Raw genomic sequence first — 16,194 nt, forward strand, 5'->3', positions numbered from 1 at the left:
CGACGACGTGGGACTCGATCCCAGGACACTGAGATCATGACCTGAGCCGAAGGCAGCAGCTCAACCCACTGAGCCACCCAGGCGCCCCCAAAATTTTTTTTTCAAATGCATTTCAAAGACCCAAACTCTTTTTTTTTTTTTTTTAAGCCAAACGGGATGCTTTTTTTTCAAGGAGGATGTATTCATTTGTCATAATTCAGTCTAGAGAATACCTTTACAACTTTTACGAGTGTCACATACATAACTGTTGATCTGGCGAATAAACTGTCAATTTTTTTTTTTTTTTAATTCAGAATGTCACATTTTGGTCTTGAACCACAGACATCCAATTACAGAGAATACAAGCAATCTCACAGGCCTGCAATCAGACACCGTCTCTGTGTGGTTCATGGAGATGATTTTTGTGGTTTGCCTGCATGCAATATGAGAAGACCGTGGACAAGAAGGCTGAGTTTACATAAATGATCCAGATTGAGACTCAGCTACCTTTCTTCCTTATGTGGTGTAATTACAGCCCTATCTGCAGACAGTGAACACAGCAAACAGATTTTATTACCTCGTTCACTCAAACACTAAGTGAAGTTATTTTAGTTAAATTCCTTCCCCCCAAAGTTACGAAACCATTTTATCAGGACCCAGCATGTGGCCTGCGATGAAGAGAAAATGTGAGCTGCAGAGGTTAAGGTATTGTATTATGAAATATTTTTTAATATACTTAAAATATTATAATCGTATAGTTCGTGCTACCACAACTTGAACGCCTGTAGATTTAGCTTCAGAGAATGCTTTTCTGTTTGAAACGGTCTTTTCTTGAAGAAATTGGCTTAATTAGTAACTCTGGTTAGCCACATTAGATCAGACTAGGTTTTAATCATTAACTTCCACAAAGGAGGAGTCCTGCTTTTTGTTCTCTAGATGTGCAGCAACTTACCCCGACCTGTCCGTTTTCTGAAAACTTGTCGGTTTTCTGAAGCAGATGGTCGGGTGCTCTGAGGCCCGATTCCTGGGCTCTTCTGTTTCTGCTTTAGCAGCTCGTTTGTTGGGTGACCTTGAGCAAGTCACTTCCCCCTGAGCCTCAACTTCCTCTTCTGTGAAATAAATGAGAGAATGTATGCCTTCCGGCCTTGTTTTATTTTCTAAAAGACTGTCATTTCTGACCCTGGATGGTAGAGATGCTCTGTGAGGTTCAGGGAGGAGGAAAGGTGAGACCCAGGGGGAGAGAGGCTATGAAGGAGTGTATAAAACTTACTAGCAAATTTCCTCCGACACTGCCTCGTGGCTTAGGGCCTACAATATTCCTAGCTCTCTTTTGTATGGCCTGTAATCCTGGAGTCTTCTGTTTCAGCACCTGACTTTCTGCTTTTTCTGGGACCTTTCCTCCCCTGGCTCAGGTGTCCTGCCCTCAGTGTTGAGGGAGCTCTGCCTCTGTCTTCCCGCTCAGCAAAGTTCTCCCAACCTCTCCTCGGGCTTTTGTTAAACCTAACACTGTTGGGTAATTCACTCTCCAGCTTTAAATGGTGAGAGTGTTTCTTCATGCCCCTTCTTTATAGAGATGTTTGTTTATGAACTCTTATGTCCTTATAATTTCAGATAATTTAGGGAGAAATTTGGGGCACCAAGACATGCCTAATCACACCTCTTAGTCTACCACCTGGGTGCGCCCGGGGACATCACTGCCGACCAGGTAAGACTCTGGCCTGAGAATGTCCCCTCCACCCCCTCTCTGTCGCCCCCCCATCCCCAGTTTCTTGCTAGAGGGAAGAATTCCTTCATCAGCCATTGTGCTGCTCCCCTCCACTTGGTCCCCCCAACTTGCAAATTGGCTCCTCCAAACCTCATTCAGTTCAGGCTCCTAAGACCAGCCACACTGTCCTCCCTGTCAGTCTTGTCTTGCTCTGGTGTGTGCAGGCTGCGACAGTGAGGGCGTGCTCTCTTTCCCGTCCCGCAGCCACGCCCTGGGGCTAAGCCTCTGACCTTCTCCAGATGCAGAAGCAGGCCCAGCGGACCACCTCTGACCGCCTGGCCTGCCCCACCTCCCCACCTCCCCACCAGAGAGTCTTTCCAGGTAGCGCCTGGTTCTCTCTTCCTCTGCTTCTCTTCCCTGCTTTCCAAGATCTCGAGCCTGCGGCCTCCTGTCTCCTTCCTGCCCCGATTCCTGATCTTGAGTCTTTCCTCTGCTGACTGACTATATATGTTCCAACCTCCCTCCGGATCCCCAAAACGAACTTCCTCCCTTCATGCTGTGTGTTCTTCTGCCTCCATATTTTTTCTTCTCAGCGTCACCAACACATTTTCTTACAGTCTCCTGACTCTAACCCTTGCAGCCAGTCCCTACCAGCCCCCACCACCTAGACCAGTGTGGAGCTTTGGTGCCCCGAGAATCCTGTGGAACAGATCCCTTGGGTCCCTCCCTGCACAACACTGAGATGACCTTCCGGCAGATGGCGGCCAGACCCCCCCCCCACCCCCAGAGCATTCCAGGTCTCTCACGCAGCCGCCCCTCTCCCTGGCCACACCTTGACCCAACTCCGTGCAGGTCCTTCCCCCTTCTCCACCCTCCTTCCTACCCGACCCATCTCTTAGTCACACCCCGGGAGACATTCTTTTCTAAACACTTACATTCTATTTTCCCAGAAACTAAAAAGCAGTTTCCTGCCCCACTAAGTTTTCTGCTTTTAAAGGCCCCAACTTTGAACCCGTTTCCTGGCATACAAAAACAGTATCCGTGAGATATGGATTAGATAGTGAGCTGTTTGCCATTATGAGGTCTTTGAAAGAAGATACAGTTTATGACTGTCATTAAACTTTGTTGTAAGTTTTACTTGATAATACTAAATCCCCTTCATGTTTTCTTGCTCACATAATGTGGTTTATGTAGGCACACCGAAAAATAAACTCTCAGTGTCATGACTGGCCTGGTGCAGGTCTCACTCTCTAATGTTTGAGACTGTGTCTTACCCGTGACAGTATTACTGCTATGGCCCAGGATGTGGGTGACAGCAACAAGTTGGGATAAAAGACATATACATTAGTACAAAATGCTCCAAAAAAGGGCGCCTGGGTGGCTCAGTGGGTTAAGCCGCTGCCTTGGGCTCAGGTCAGGATCTCAGGGTCCTGGGATCGAGTCCCACATCAGGCTCTCTGCTCAGCAGGGAGCCTGCTTCCTCCTCTCTCTCTGCCTGTCTCTCTGCTTACTTGTGATCTCTCTCTGTCAAATAAATAAATTAAATCTTAAAAAAAAAAAAAAAGGCTCCAAAAAGATAGAGACCTTTTTTTAGGCCAGTATCTGCAACACACTGAATTCCAGTGACTGCAAAGCAGTTGGAATAATCCATGATGATCTTTCTTCAAAGTCTGAGAAGGTGCTCCAACATGGCCATCTCCAGGCAAGCAGGTGTCGGGGAATTATGTCTGATCAACAAAAGTACAGCTAAAGGATACGTCTCCTTTTCTTTTCTTTTCTTTTTTTTTTTTTTAAGACTCGAGCTAATCAGCAAGTTCATCACTGATAAAGAGAACCTTGCTTTTTAGAAAACCAGTTGTCAAGCTCCTTCCTAGAGTTCTTAATCTTAGGAAGCTCCTTTCCTGCCACTTCATTTATCTTCCCACTTGGAAATCCTATTGTTAAGATCACCTTTCGGACCAATAGATGCTCCAGAATCTATCTTTATAATCTGGAATGACTGTCCCTCACGGTAGAGCAGACATGCCACACCTTTGTTAAAGCACAAAAGGGCAGAAATGAATTGGACTGGTTCTTGAATTCATTAAACTGTGAGGACATAATTGTCATTCCATTATTATTAATAGTTTCCATTATTGTTAATCATGTTTTAGTAATACTAAAGCTATTTGCACTTTCTTTTACAAGCATAAAGCAATCTAACAAAGTAATCATTTACCTCTTTCTCTTCCCTACCTTCAGTCCTGATCTCAAATTAACTGTTTTCTTCTTGCAGAATGGGTCCTGCCTTTCCATTAAGGAGATAAAATGCTTCTAAAGGTGACTGAAGGGGCACCTGGGTGGCTCCGTGGGTTGAAGGACTGCCTCCGGCTCAGCTCGTGACCCCAGGACCCTCTGATCGATCCCCTCATCGACCTCCGTGCTCAGCGGGGAGTCTGCTTCTCCCTCTCCCACTGCTGCTCCCCCTGCTTGTGCTCTCTCTAATAAATAAAATTTTTAATAAATAAATAAATACATACATACATAATAAAGGTGACTAAAAACCAAGTGTCGCCTGGGGAGAGTCTAGAGGGGCCAGACCTGATGGTGGGATCCACCTCTTTCTCTAGGTCACCCCACCTGCCCTTGGGGCGCTGATGTGCTAAGTTTTCAGCCTGCCCTGGTGAAGGAATGTTCATAGTTCCGTCTTTCTGTCTGTCTTTCTTCCTTCCTTTCTTTCTTTCAGACTTTATTTATTTGACAGAGAGAGAGAGAACACAAACAGGGGAAGTGGGAGAGGGAAAAACAGGCTCCCTGCTGAGCAGGGAGCCCGATGTGGGGCTCGATCCCAAGATCCTGGGATGATGACCTTGGGCCACACAGGTGCCCAGGCATGTTCATATTTCTTTCTTTTCTGTAGAAAGAGAAAGTTTCTCAGGCTTTTATTCTTTTTCATTCTTTGGAGATGCTGACCATCTTCCTAGAAAAGCTACATCAGCTTCCTTTCAGCTTGATCTGCTCATTGCCAGGACTGACAGTGAACCCATCACTGTGCATCCTGTGAGCAAACAAGTGGGTCACCCCTGCCTTGACTGTTGGGGTAGCCAAAATTTCACTTTTTGAGCTCATTTTTTAAAAAATTAAGATTTTATTTATTTATTTGTCAGAGAGAGAGAGAAAGAGCACAAGGAGGGAGAGCTACAGGCAGAGGGAGAAAGAGGCTCCCCACTGAGCAGGAAGCCCCATGCGGGACTTGATCCCAGGTACCTGGCATCGGGACCTGACCCAAAGGCAGACGCTTCACTGACTGAGCCACCCAGGTGTTGCCCCCCCTCCAAAAAAATTTTTTCAAGTAAGCTCTATGCACAAGGTGGGGCTTGAACACATTTAAGTAAATAACAACTTTTAAAAATTTTTGGAAAATAGAAAAAAATTAATCTTTCACAGTCTCACCATGCTAAAATAATCATCTCACCATTTCGTTTCTATTTCAGCCTTTTCTATCATGCATATCTTTTTTTTTTTTTTTTTTTTTTTTTGCATGGGTCTAATTATAGTATATGTTTAACTTTGGGTCCTGCTATTTTCACATAACATATCATAAACATTTTTCCATGATGTTGCAGTTTTTATAACCATTATTAATAAGTAGGTTAAGTTCTAAAGGCAGCTAAATTTCTATTCCTGGTCGGATTCTGCAGTATAAATAGGTATGCATTAAATACTCGGTAAGAAAACGTCCTGGGGCACCTGGGTGGCTCAGTGGGTTATGCCTCTGCCTTCAGCTCAGGTCATGATCTCAGGGTCATGGGATTGAGCCCCGCAAAAGGCTCTCCGCTCAGCAGGGAGCCTGCTTCCCCCTCTCTCTCTGCCTGCCTCTCTGCCTACTTCTGATCTCTGTCAAATAAATAAATAAAATAAATCTTTAAAAGAAAGAAAGAAGAAAACCTCCTAACCTGGGGCACCTGGATGGCTCAGTCTGTTGGGCATCTGCCTTTAGCTCTGGCCCTGATTCCAGGAACCTACAATGGGGCCCTATATGAGGCTCCCTGCTCAGTGGGAGACGGCTTCTCCCTTTCCCTCTGTACCTTCTCACCCCAACTCATGCTCTCTCACTCACTTGCTCTCTCAGATAAATAAATAAAATCTTAAAAAAAAGGAAAAAACCTCCTAACCTGCTACAAAGAAAGTCTTTGAACTTGGAAAAATAATGCAGCAGGTTAAAACTGTGGAACAAATTCCTTTAAAATTCTGCAACTTGAACGATTAATTTTTTTTTTTTTTTTTGGTTGGTGGTTCCATTCCTACAAAATAATGACTTCTTTCCCACTGAACTTCACAATCTAAGGAAGGAAAGGGCCTCAGTCAATAATCATACCTTCTGTTCTTGGCAAAGACCACAGAGAAACGATCTCATAGGAGATGAGAAGCCATCTTTGCTTGACAGTGTAGGGAAGTAGGGGCACCCAGGTGGCTCAGTGGGTTAAGTTGCTGCCTTAGGCTCAGGTCATGATCTCGGGGTCCTGGGATTGAGCCCTGCATCGGGCTCTCTGCTCAGTGGGGAGCCTGCTCCCCCCCCCCTCTCTGCCTGCCTCTCTGCCTGCTTGTGATCTCTACCTGTCAAATAAATAAATAAATAAAATCTTAAAAAAAAAAAAAAAAAGAAAAAGTGTAGGGGAATAAAATAGGCCACTCAAAAATGTGCTGCTTTGGCACATTGGTTATTTTGAATTAAAGGTATTTGAGGGGTACCTGGCTGGCTCAGTAAGATGAGCATGCAACTCTTGTGAGTTCAAGGCCCATGTTGAGTATAGAGATTACCTAAAAATAAAATCTTAAAAAAAAAAAAATTGAGAAACAGCCTGTGCAAGAAGGACCCTCTGACCCTCCTTTATCCTTCTGAAAACGAAATAAATCTCCCATGTAAAAGGTACCCTTCCTCTACCAGGAGGAAGAGAGACATCCTCATCACAAGAGATAGGAATTTAGGGCTGAGAAGGCCATAGAAACAAATTTTGTTACTTCTTCACTACTACCCCTAAGCCCAAACCTCTTCGTCTTGTCAGCTCTTCACAAATTAATTCTTTGTCTAAAAGGTATAAAAGCTGCTTGCTTTGGTTATTATTTGAGTTTCATATTTTTATGGGCTCCTTAAATACAAAATTAAATTTGCTTTTCTCCTGTTAATCTGTTTTCTGCCTATTTAATGATTAAGCCAGCCAAAGAACCTAGAAGGAAATAAGGAAAAAATGTCCTTCCCCTACAGAAGACTTGGGAGAAGGAAACTTCTAGGGTCTGTTCAAAGGGAAACAAAATAATCTATATCTGACTCTGATCATTTGCTATAAAAGTATGAGCTTATTGTGTTTTGTTATTATCTTGTTTCATTTGGGTCTTTTTTTTTTTTTTAAGCCCAGAAAACATCATTCTCAAAGAATTAAGCTACACTTGAAATCTTCCCTTCCTTAAGTTAATCATTGTAATTTTCCTATTTGCATTATTTCTCACTTCCTTTTCACCTCACCTCCTCACTATTTCTCACTTCCTGTTTGCGTTATTTCTCACTCAAAACAGCATTTTGCTGATTTCTGCCACCATAATTACATCATGAATTGCCTAGGAACCTGAGCTCATATACACAGAATATGATCAATTTATTGTGAACTTTCTAATTGCTGCCTGTTTATGCTTCTCCTTCCTTATATCCTTCTTTCCTTCCTTTTTATGAACATCAGGACTGCTTTAATTGCATCCTTTTTTAAAAGCAGCTTAAGTGAAGTATAATTTACATACCATAAAATTCATCTAGTTATGCAATTGGATGATTTTAATAAGTATACAAAGTTGTGAACACGTCACCACATTTCAGTGTTAAAGATCCCTTGTGCCCACTCACAATCAATCCTTGGGCAGCCACTAATCTACTCTCCATCTGTAGATTTGCCTTCTCTGGACATTTTATGTAAATGGAGTTATACTTTTTTACATCTGGTTTCCATCATTTAACATCATGTTTTTGAGGTTTATTCATTTTGTAGCATTAATCATTACTCCTTTTTTTTTGCTAAATAGTGTTCCATGATAAGGATATGCCACATTTGTTTATCTGTTTACCAGCTGATTGGCATTTGGGTTGTTTCTACATCTTACCTATTATGAATAACGCTGCTATGAATATTCAAGAACAAGTCTTGGTGCGGACAAGTTTTCATTTCTCTTAGATTCCTAAGAGTAAAATTTATGGTAAAATTATGTTTAATGTTTTAGAAATTGCCAAGCTATTTCCCAAGTAGTATCATTTACATTTCTACCAGCAACACATGTAGATTCCAGTTTCTTCATATCTTTACCAACCCTTGACAGTCTCATTTTTATTATAGCTATTCTAGTAGAAATGAGGTAGTATCTCATTGTGATTTTTGTTTGCATTTCCCTAATGACTAATGATGTTAAGCATCCTTTAATGAGCATATTAGCTGTTTATATTTCTTCTTTGGTGAAATGTCTATTCAAACATTTCGCCCATTTCTTAATTGGGTTATTGTCTTATTATTGAATTATAAGCATTTTTTAAAAAGATTTATTTATTTTAGAGAGAAAGAGAGCATGTGCATGTAGAGGGAGGGTAGAGGGAGAGATCTTCAAGCAGACTCCCTACTAAGCACAGAGTCCGAGGTGGGGCTCAGTCCCACAACCCTGAGATCATGACCTGAGCCAAAAGGAAGAGTCAAACACTCAACCAACTGAGCCACCCAGATGCCCCGAGTTATAAGCATTCTTTTTTTTTTTTTTTAAGATTTTATTTATTTATTTGACAGAGAGAGAGATCACAAGTAGACAGGCAGGCAGAGAGAGAAGGGGAAGCAGGCTCCCTGCTGAGCAGAGAGCCCAATGTGGGGCTCGATCCCAGGACTGAGATCATGACCCGAGCTGAAGGCAGAGGTTTAACCCACTAAGCCACCCAGGCTCCCCTAAGCATTCTTAATATATTCTGGATACAAGTTTTTATCAAATATATTTCCCTCCCATTCTATTACCTGATTTCCTGTTCATAATGATGGAATTTTTTTTGTTTGCTTTTAATTTGAGGAGCAAGCATGAATGGGGGAAGGGGGAAAAGGAGAAGCAGACTGCCTACAGAGCAGAGAATCCAATGTGGGACTTGGTCCCAGGACCCCAGGATCATGACCTGAGCTGAAGGCAGATGCTTAACTGACTGAGCCACCCAGGTGCCCCCATAATGGAGTCTTTTAAAGCACAAAAGTCTTTAATTTTGATTAAGTCCAATTTGTTAACTTTTTTTTAACATATAATGCTTTTGGTGTCATATCTAAGGCATCACTGCCTAATCCAAAATGACAAAGATTGTTTCTAATGTTCTTTTCTTAAAGTTTTATATATTTAGCTCTTATTAATTTTTTGTATATGGTGTGAGATAAATCAGGGTTTCTTGTCCTCAGCACTGTTGACACATCAGGCTGTGTCATTTGCTGTGGGGGTCTGCCCTGTGCCTTGTTAGATACTCAGCAGCATCTCTGGCTTCTACCCAGTAAGTGTCAGTAGCACCCTTACCCCCAATTGTGACAACCAAAGTTGTCTCCAGACATTGCCAAATGTAGTCTCCCTTTGGGAAGCCCAAATTACCCCCATTGAAAACCACTGAATTAAATAAAAAATTTTTGTATGTGGATATCCATTTGTTCTAGAGAAACCTTTTTTTTTTTTAAAGATTTTATTTATTTATTTGACAGAGAGAGATTACAAGTAGGCAGAGAGAGAGAGGAGGAAGCAGGCTCCCTGCTGAGCAGACAGCCCAATGTGGGACTTGATCCCAGGACCCTGAGACCATGACCTGAGCCGAAGGCAGCAGCTTAACCCATTGAGCCACCCAGGCGCCCTAGAGAAACCTTTTGTTGAAAAAACTATTCTTTCCCCCTTTGAATTGCCTTGGTAACTTTGCAGAAAATCAATTGGCCATAAATATAAGGGTTTGTTTCTGGAATCTCAATTCTGTTCCATTGATCTCTCTCTTTCCTTAAGGCAGTATCATACCGTCTTGATTACTACAGCTCTATATTAAGTCTTAAAATTGGGAAGTGTTGGGGCGGCTCAGTCAGTTAAGTATCTGCCTTTAGCTCAAGTCATGATCTCCACGTCCTGGGATCGAGCCCCGCTTTGAGCTCCCTACTCAGTGAGGACTCTCCCTCTGCCACTCCCCTGTTTGTGCTTGCTCTCTTTCTGTCAAATAAATTAATAAATAAATATTTTTTTTTTATAAAATTGGTAAGTGTAAGTCTTCCAACTTATTTTTTTCATTTAACTTTTTTTCTTTTTTTTTTTAAGATTTGATTTATTCATTTGAAGAAGACAGAGAAAGCACAGGCAGGGGAGAGGGAAAAGCAGACTCCCCACTGAGCTGGGAGTCCTGCAAGGGATTGATCTCATGACCCTGAGATCATGACCTGAGCCAGAATCAAGAGTCAGCTACCGGGGCGCCTGGGTGGCTCAGTGGGTAAAGCCTCTGCCTTCTGCTCAGGTCATGATCCCAGGGTCCTGGGATTGAGCCCCACATCCGGCTCTCTGCTCTGTAGGGAGCCTGCTTCCTCCTCTCTCTCTGCCTGCCTCTCTGCCTACTTGTGATCTCTGTCTGTCAAATAAATAAATTAAAAAAAAAAAAAAAAAAGAGTCAGCTGCCTAACAGACTGAGGTGCCCCACATTTCACAAGTAGATTCACAAGTAGTTATAAGCACTAACACAGAGAGATTCCATGTACCCTTTATAGTTTCCCCCAATGGTAACATCTTATAGAACTGTAATATAGTACCACAGCTAAGATAATGAGATTGTTACAGACCATCAATCTTGTTCAGATTTCCTCATTTATACTTGTAATTCTTTTTCAAAGCTATTTTGGCCACTCTGGCATTTCCATAAAAAGTTCTCTGAGTAGCTTGTCAATTTCTACAAAAGAGACTTCTGGAATTTTGACAGGGATTGTACTGAATATATGGATATAATTTTGGTAAATTGCCATCATAGCAATATTAATCTTCCTTTTTTTAAAGATTTTATTTATTTATTTGACAGAGAGAGAGAAATCACAAGTAGTCAGAGAGGCAGGCGGGGGGCGGGGGGGAAGCAGACCCCCCTGCTGAGCAGGGAGCCCAATGCTGGGCTCCATCCCAGGACTCTGAGATCATGACCTGAACCAAAGGCAGAGGCTTAACCCACTAAGCCACCCAGGTGCCCCAAATATTAATCTTCTAATCCACGAGTCATGATTTTCTTTTCCTCATTTTTAATTGTGGATATATAATATATGTGTGTATATATATGTATTTTTTAAGCATAACGTGTACCATTCTAGTCACTTTAAGTGTACAATTAAGTGATATTAATTATATTCACACAGTTGTGCAACCATTACCACTATCCACTTCCACAGCTTTTCCATTACCCCAAACAGAAACCATGCTTTTCTTCTTTAAAGCAATAGTGAAATTGCCAACTTACTAGTTACTGTACAGTCTTCTATGATCTCCAAAGTCTGACCCCACGCCCCAGGTCAATAATTTAGTACCAAACTGTGAATCCTGGTAATTATCTTTGGAGAAAAATAGATAGAATCTTTGTTAAGAAACTGGTCTTTAGGGGCGCCTGGATGGCTCAGTGGGTGAAAGCCTCTGCCTTCGGCTCAGGTCATGATCTCAGGGTCCTGGGATCAAGCCTGGAATCGGGCTCCCTGCTCAGCAGGGAGCCTGCTTCTCTGTCTCTCTCTCTCTGCGTGCTGCTCTGCCTACTTGTGATCCCTCTGTTAAATAAATAAATAAATAAAATCTTTTTTAAAAAAAGAAAAACTGGCCTTTAGAGTCTTCAGATCCCAGCTCTGCCACTGACAAGCAGGTTACTTACCTTCTCTGAATCTTAACTTATCATGCACAATTTGAACATTCTTATTTCTCTCAGTCTTCTAGATGTGGTCTTCACTGAATGGGGAGCAGAGACTCCCAGCGATCCTCAGCAGGCTGCAGGTGCTGCGGGAGGCCACAGAGCAAAGATGCACGTTACCTAAGAACATACTATTTTCTCCCCACAAAGCTAAAGTTAGGTAATTCAACTATAAATGATTTTTTTTTAAGTTTTACATCATATAAAATACACATATTATGGAATTAAATATAAGCTTTGCATTTATTTTAATATAAAAGGTAAGACTTAAGGGGCACCTAGCTAGCTCAACATAGACTCTTGATCCCAGGGTCGTGAGTTCCAGCCCCAAGTTGGGCATAGAGCTTACTTTATTTTATTTATTTATTTTTAAAGATTTTACTTATTGATTTAATTAACAGAGAGAGAGTGAGGGAGAGCACAAACGGGAGAGGAGCAAAGGGAGAAGGAGAAGCAGACTCCCCACTGAGAAGGAAGTCCAACGCGGGGCTCGATCCCAGGACCCTGGGACCCTGACCTGAGCTAAAGGCAGACACTTAATGATGGAGCCACCCAGGTGCCCCTAGAGCTTACTTTAAATACATCAATAAATCAAATAAAATGTAAGGCTTAAAAAAAAATGTAGAGTTTGTGTTGGGTGTTCTGAGCTCAACCTACTTCCCTTCCACATCCCACATTCCACTGAGCGAGTCTTTTCCCCTCCAATCTCCCTTTCATCCTGATAGGTACTTCCCATTCTCAGCCCTTCTTCCTCCAGAACCTCAGAATCTTTAACACAGCACACCAGGCAGCAGCTATTAAAATTTCAGAACCAGCACACAAGTTGAGATCTATCTGCCATCTCCATTCAACTAGCTAACAGCTAGTTGCTTCATATTTTATCATTTGGGAGTATTTGAAATAGAATCAATAGCCCTAAAAATCAAAGTGGTTTTATTTACTCCTGGCTTTCCAAGTGTTACTTTCTTTCTTTCAGATGATTTTATTTTCTCTGCTTTACATATAAACTGTTATGATAAAGACAATGAAAGGCATCATGTGATAGGTTGACTTTTAAAATGGCAGTATCTGGGGCACCTGGGGGGCTCAGTCCGTTAAGTCAGCTCAGATCATGATCCCGGAGTCCCAGGATTGAACCCCGCATCAGCCTTCCTGCTCAGCGGATAGTCTGCTTCTCCCTTTCCCTCTGCCCCTCACCCCACTTGAATCTGCTTCTCCCTCTACTCCTTACCCCACTTCTGCTCTCTCTCAAATAAATAAAATATTAAAAAAAAAATAAAAATGAAAAAATAATTTAAAAATAAAAATGGCAGTATCTGTCAGGCTATCCAAATCTTCTGGCCCCAAGGTATTTATTTTATGTAACTTTGTCTTCCTAATAGCCATCAACAGAAAGAAATTGAAAAAATCCTTTTGAACTGTCTGTGTAAAACACTTTACATGCACTATTGTGGTCATTATATTTAAGAAATGTTGAAATGTGTTTTTTTGTTCCCTATTTAAGAAGGCTTCAGGGGCAGCTGGGTGGCCCAGTTGGTTGAGCATCTGACTTCAGCTCATGTCATGATCCCGGGTCCTAGGATTGAGCCAAGCCCCAGAGCTCTCTGCTCAGTGGTGAACCTGGTTCTCCCTCTCCCTCTGCTGCTCCCCATGCTTGTGCTCTCTCGTGTTCTCCCTCTCTTTTGTAAAGTGAATAAATAAAATCTTTAAAAAAAAAAAAAAAAAAGGAGGGGCACCTGGGTGGCTCAGTTGGTTAAGCAGCTGCCTTCGGCTCAGGTCACGATCCCTGGGATTGAGCCCCACATTGGGCTCCCTGGTCAGCAAGGTGTCTGCCTCTCTCTTTCCCTCTGTGCTTGTGTTCTCTCACTCTCTCTCTCAAGTAAATAAATAAAATCTTTACAAAAATAAATAAAATTTTAAGATAAGACAGAGAATGGGACTGTGACCCCTCTATTAAAAAAAAGAAAAAAAAAGGAAGGTTTAAATTTTGCCTTATCAGTTATAACACTGGGATTTGTATCTCTTTATATATATAATGAAGAGCTAGATAAGAGCGGGTAGTAGAGAGACAAATCTTTTTTTGACTAAACTATTAAACACCTAAACATTTATATTTTTCTTCCCAGTGATCTACCTACCAACTTTTTATGAACTGAAGCTGGCATGACAGATTAATTTGTATCTAGCTGTTGCTAAGCTATCACCATGGTATCAAGGCACTAAGGCAAATATAGATGCCTAAAAACAAATGTGTAGGAAGAAAATTTTGTCCCTAGCCCCCTCACCTTTCCTGTCATCTGGATGAGTACTTCAACATCAAAATTCTGTGTCATAGTTGCTGTTCAGTCATAACAAAACAAAACTTTTGAAAACCAAATTATTACACTCCACAAAAATACAGTGTCTGCAAATGTTAGATTTGTCATTTACAAAAGCCATCACCAGTCTTTGTACCTACACCTTGTAATGATTGAAATAGCACTCATAGTAACTGTTGAATTTTTGCCCTTAAGCAATATAAAACATCAGCAAGAATACTGCCCTATTAATTTAGTTTTTATGGTCAGTCAGAATGAATGGCATCTTTTTGTTCTGCCTCAATAGTTAAAGCTTTTCAAATAGTTTTTAGAATTTCAAATTCTAGTAGATGATTTCAGCCAAAGGCCCTATTGTGAGCTTTATCTTCAAGAGTGATATAAATGCACTCTCCAGTCTTGTCTCTTAGTCCTATTACTTCCTCTGCCTCTCCATGCATACACTCTAAGAGATTATTTAATCCAAAGGGACCAGCTCAATTTTCTTAAAAGTGCCCATCAACGCTATTAAAATATGTTTATAGACTGGATGTATCACTTGTTTACCCAAATAACAGCATAAATATCTGTTTTTAGAAAGCTTTACCATAAATCTTTCTATATGATTGGATTCCTCAGCAAGGCTATGATTAGGAAATAAACCATTTTCCCCCTTGGCTAGTTCTAATGAAAGCTTTCCAACTTAAACATTGTGTTTGAACACTTCTTCCATTCATAGCATGTGCCCATCAAAAAGCCCTTTCTGTTTGCAGTGTGTCAGCTGTACTATTTATAACCTAGTTAACAATGCCAACTAGAGGCAGTAAAAGGTGTATATTTCATATGCAAATGCCTAGCAGTAATTTCTACAATTACATATAGTTGCTTGCTCTATTATGTGTAACACCAACCTTATAAAACTGAGTACAGGAAGTAAAAAATGGTCTAATATTATGTTTTTACATTTTTGTATTGCTTAAAAGTTGCATTGAATTAATCAGAAAAATGAAAATTAAAGAGTGCAAAATGAAAGTACCCCTAGCTTGTAATGGACATTTTCACATAATGGGACCTGTCACTTTGATCACCTGCAATAGTAGCTGTTCAGACCAAGAAACTCACTGTGGGACGCAGGCTCTTCTTTCTGTTTTGCCTTCAGATTTGTGTTTTCCCAAACAGTCCTCTTGGTGCTTTTTTGTTTTACCAGATTATGATTCCCCTGACTTGGAAATCATGAGTAGAGAGAGAAGAAACCAGAATAAGTTTATGTTTTCTTTCCCTGCCGTTCACTAAGTGTTACTATGGGCAAAACACTGTCTTTCCTACAGAGATGACCAGAGAGTGAGATTATTTTTTTCTTCCCCACCATGATGTGAACTTCTTAGGATCAGATTCTCTTTGAAGTCAGTAGGAGATATAACAAACAGAATACACAGATCTTGGTTCAAATACTGACTTCTCCATCGGATGTGCTATCAGGCCAATTCCCCAAGTTTCTTCTTGCTTTCTTAAAGAAATGAAGAATGTCATGCGTAGTAGTAAAATGGCCGACTGCCCAAATGCCCTACCCCTGTACCCATTACAGAAGCTGTCAGTAAAAGGTCAGTAAAGGAAATGTGTTTTTATAATGAAACAAGCAAGTCAAATAGAGAGAGGGTAAAGGAGCAGTTGATTGCAAATTCTCATTAGAAGAATATGGATTATGAAAGTAGGTCTAGACAGGACATACAGATGGCCAACAGACACATGAAAAGATGTTAAACATCACTTAACATCAGGGAGATACAAATCCAAACTTCAATGAGATACCACCTCACAGCTGTCAGAGTGGTTATAATCAACAACACAAGAGACAACAGGTGTTGGTGAGGATGTGGGGAAAACAGAACCGTCTTGCACTGTCGGTGGGAATGCAAACTGGTGCAGCTAGTGTGGAACACAGTATGGAGGTTCCTCAAAAACTTAAAAATAGAACTAGCCAACAATCCAGCAATTGCACTACTAGGCATTTACTCAGAGAATACAAAAATACTAATTCAAAAGGATATATACACCCCTATGTTTATAGAAGCATTGTAGTAGCCATATTATGGAAACAACCCAAGTGCCCATCAACTGATAATGGATAAAGAAGATGTAGTGTGTATATATAATGGAATACTATTCAGCCATGAAAAAGAACAAAATCTTGCCATTTGCAGTGACATGAATGCAGCTAGAGAGTATTATGCTAAGCAAAATAAATCAAGACAAATACAGTATGATTTCACTCATATGTGGATTTTAAG

General features: G+C 41.1%; 1 long non-coding RNA gene across 1 annotated transcript; it reads left to right on the top strand.

Moving 5' to 3' along the window:
- The first annotated feature begins 93 nt into the window (after window positions 1-93).
- On the top strand, window positions 94-11,768 carry LOC309865392. Its single transcript, XR_014312063.1, has 3 exons — window positions 94-684; window positions 1,591-1,684; window positions 11,631-11,768. It is a non-coding gene; the product is annotated as an uncharacterized lncRNA (long non-coding RNA).
- The last annotated feature ends 4,426 nt before the right edge of the window (window positions 11,769-16,194 follow it).

The sequence above is a fragment of the Mustela nivalis genome (assembly GCF_964662115.1).
Source record: "Mustela nivalis genome assembly, chromosome: 5".
NCBI lineage: Eukaryota > Metazoa > Chordata > Mammalia > Carnivora > Mustelidae > Mustela > Mustela nivalis.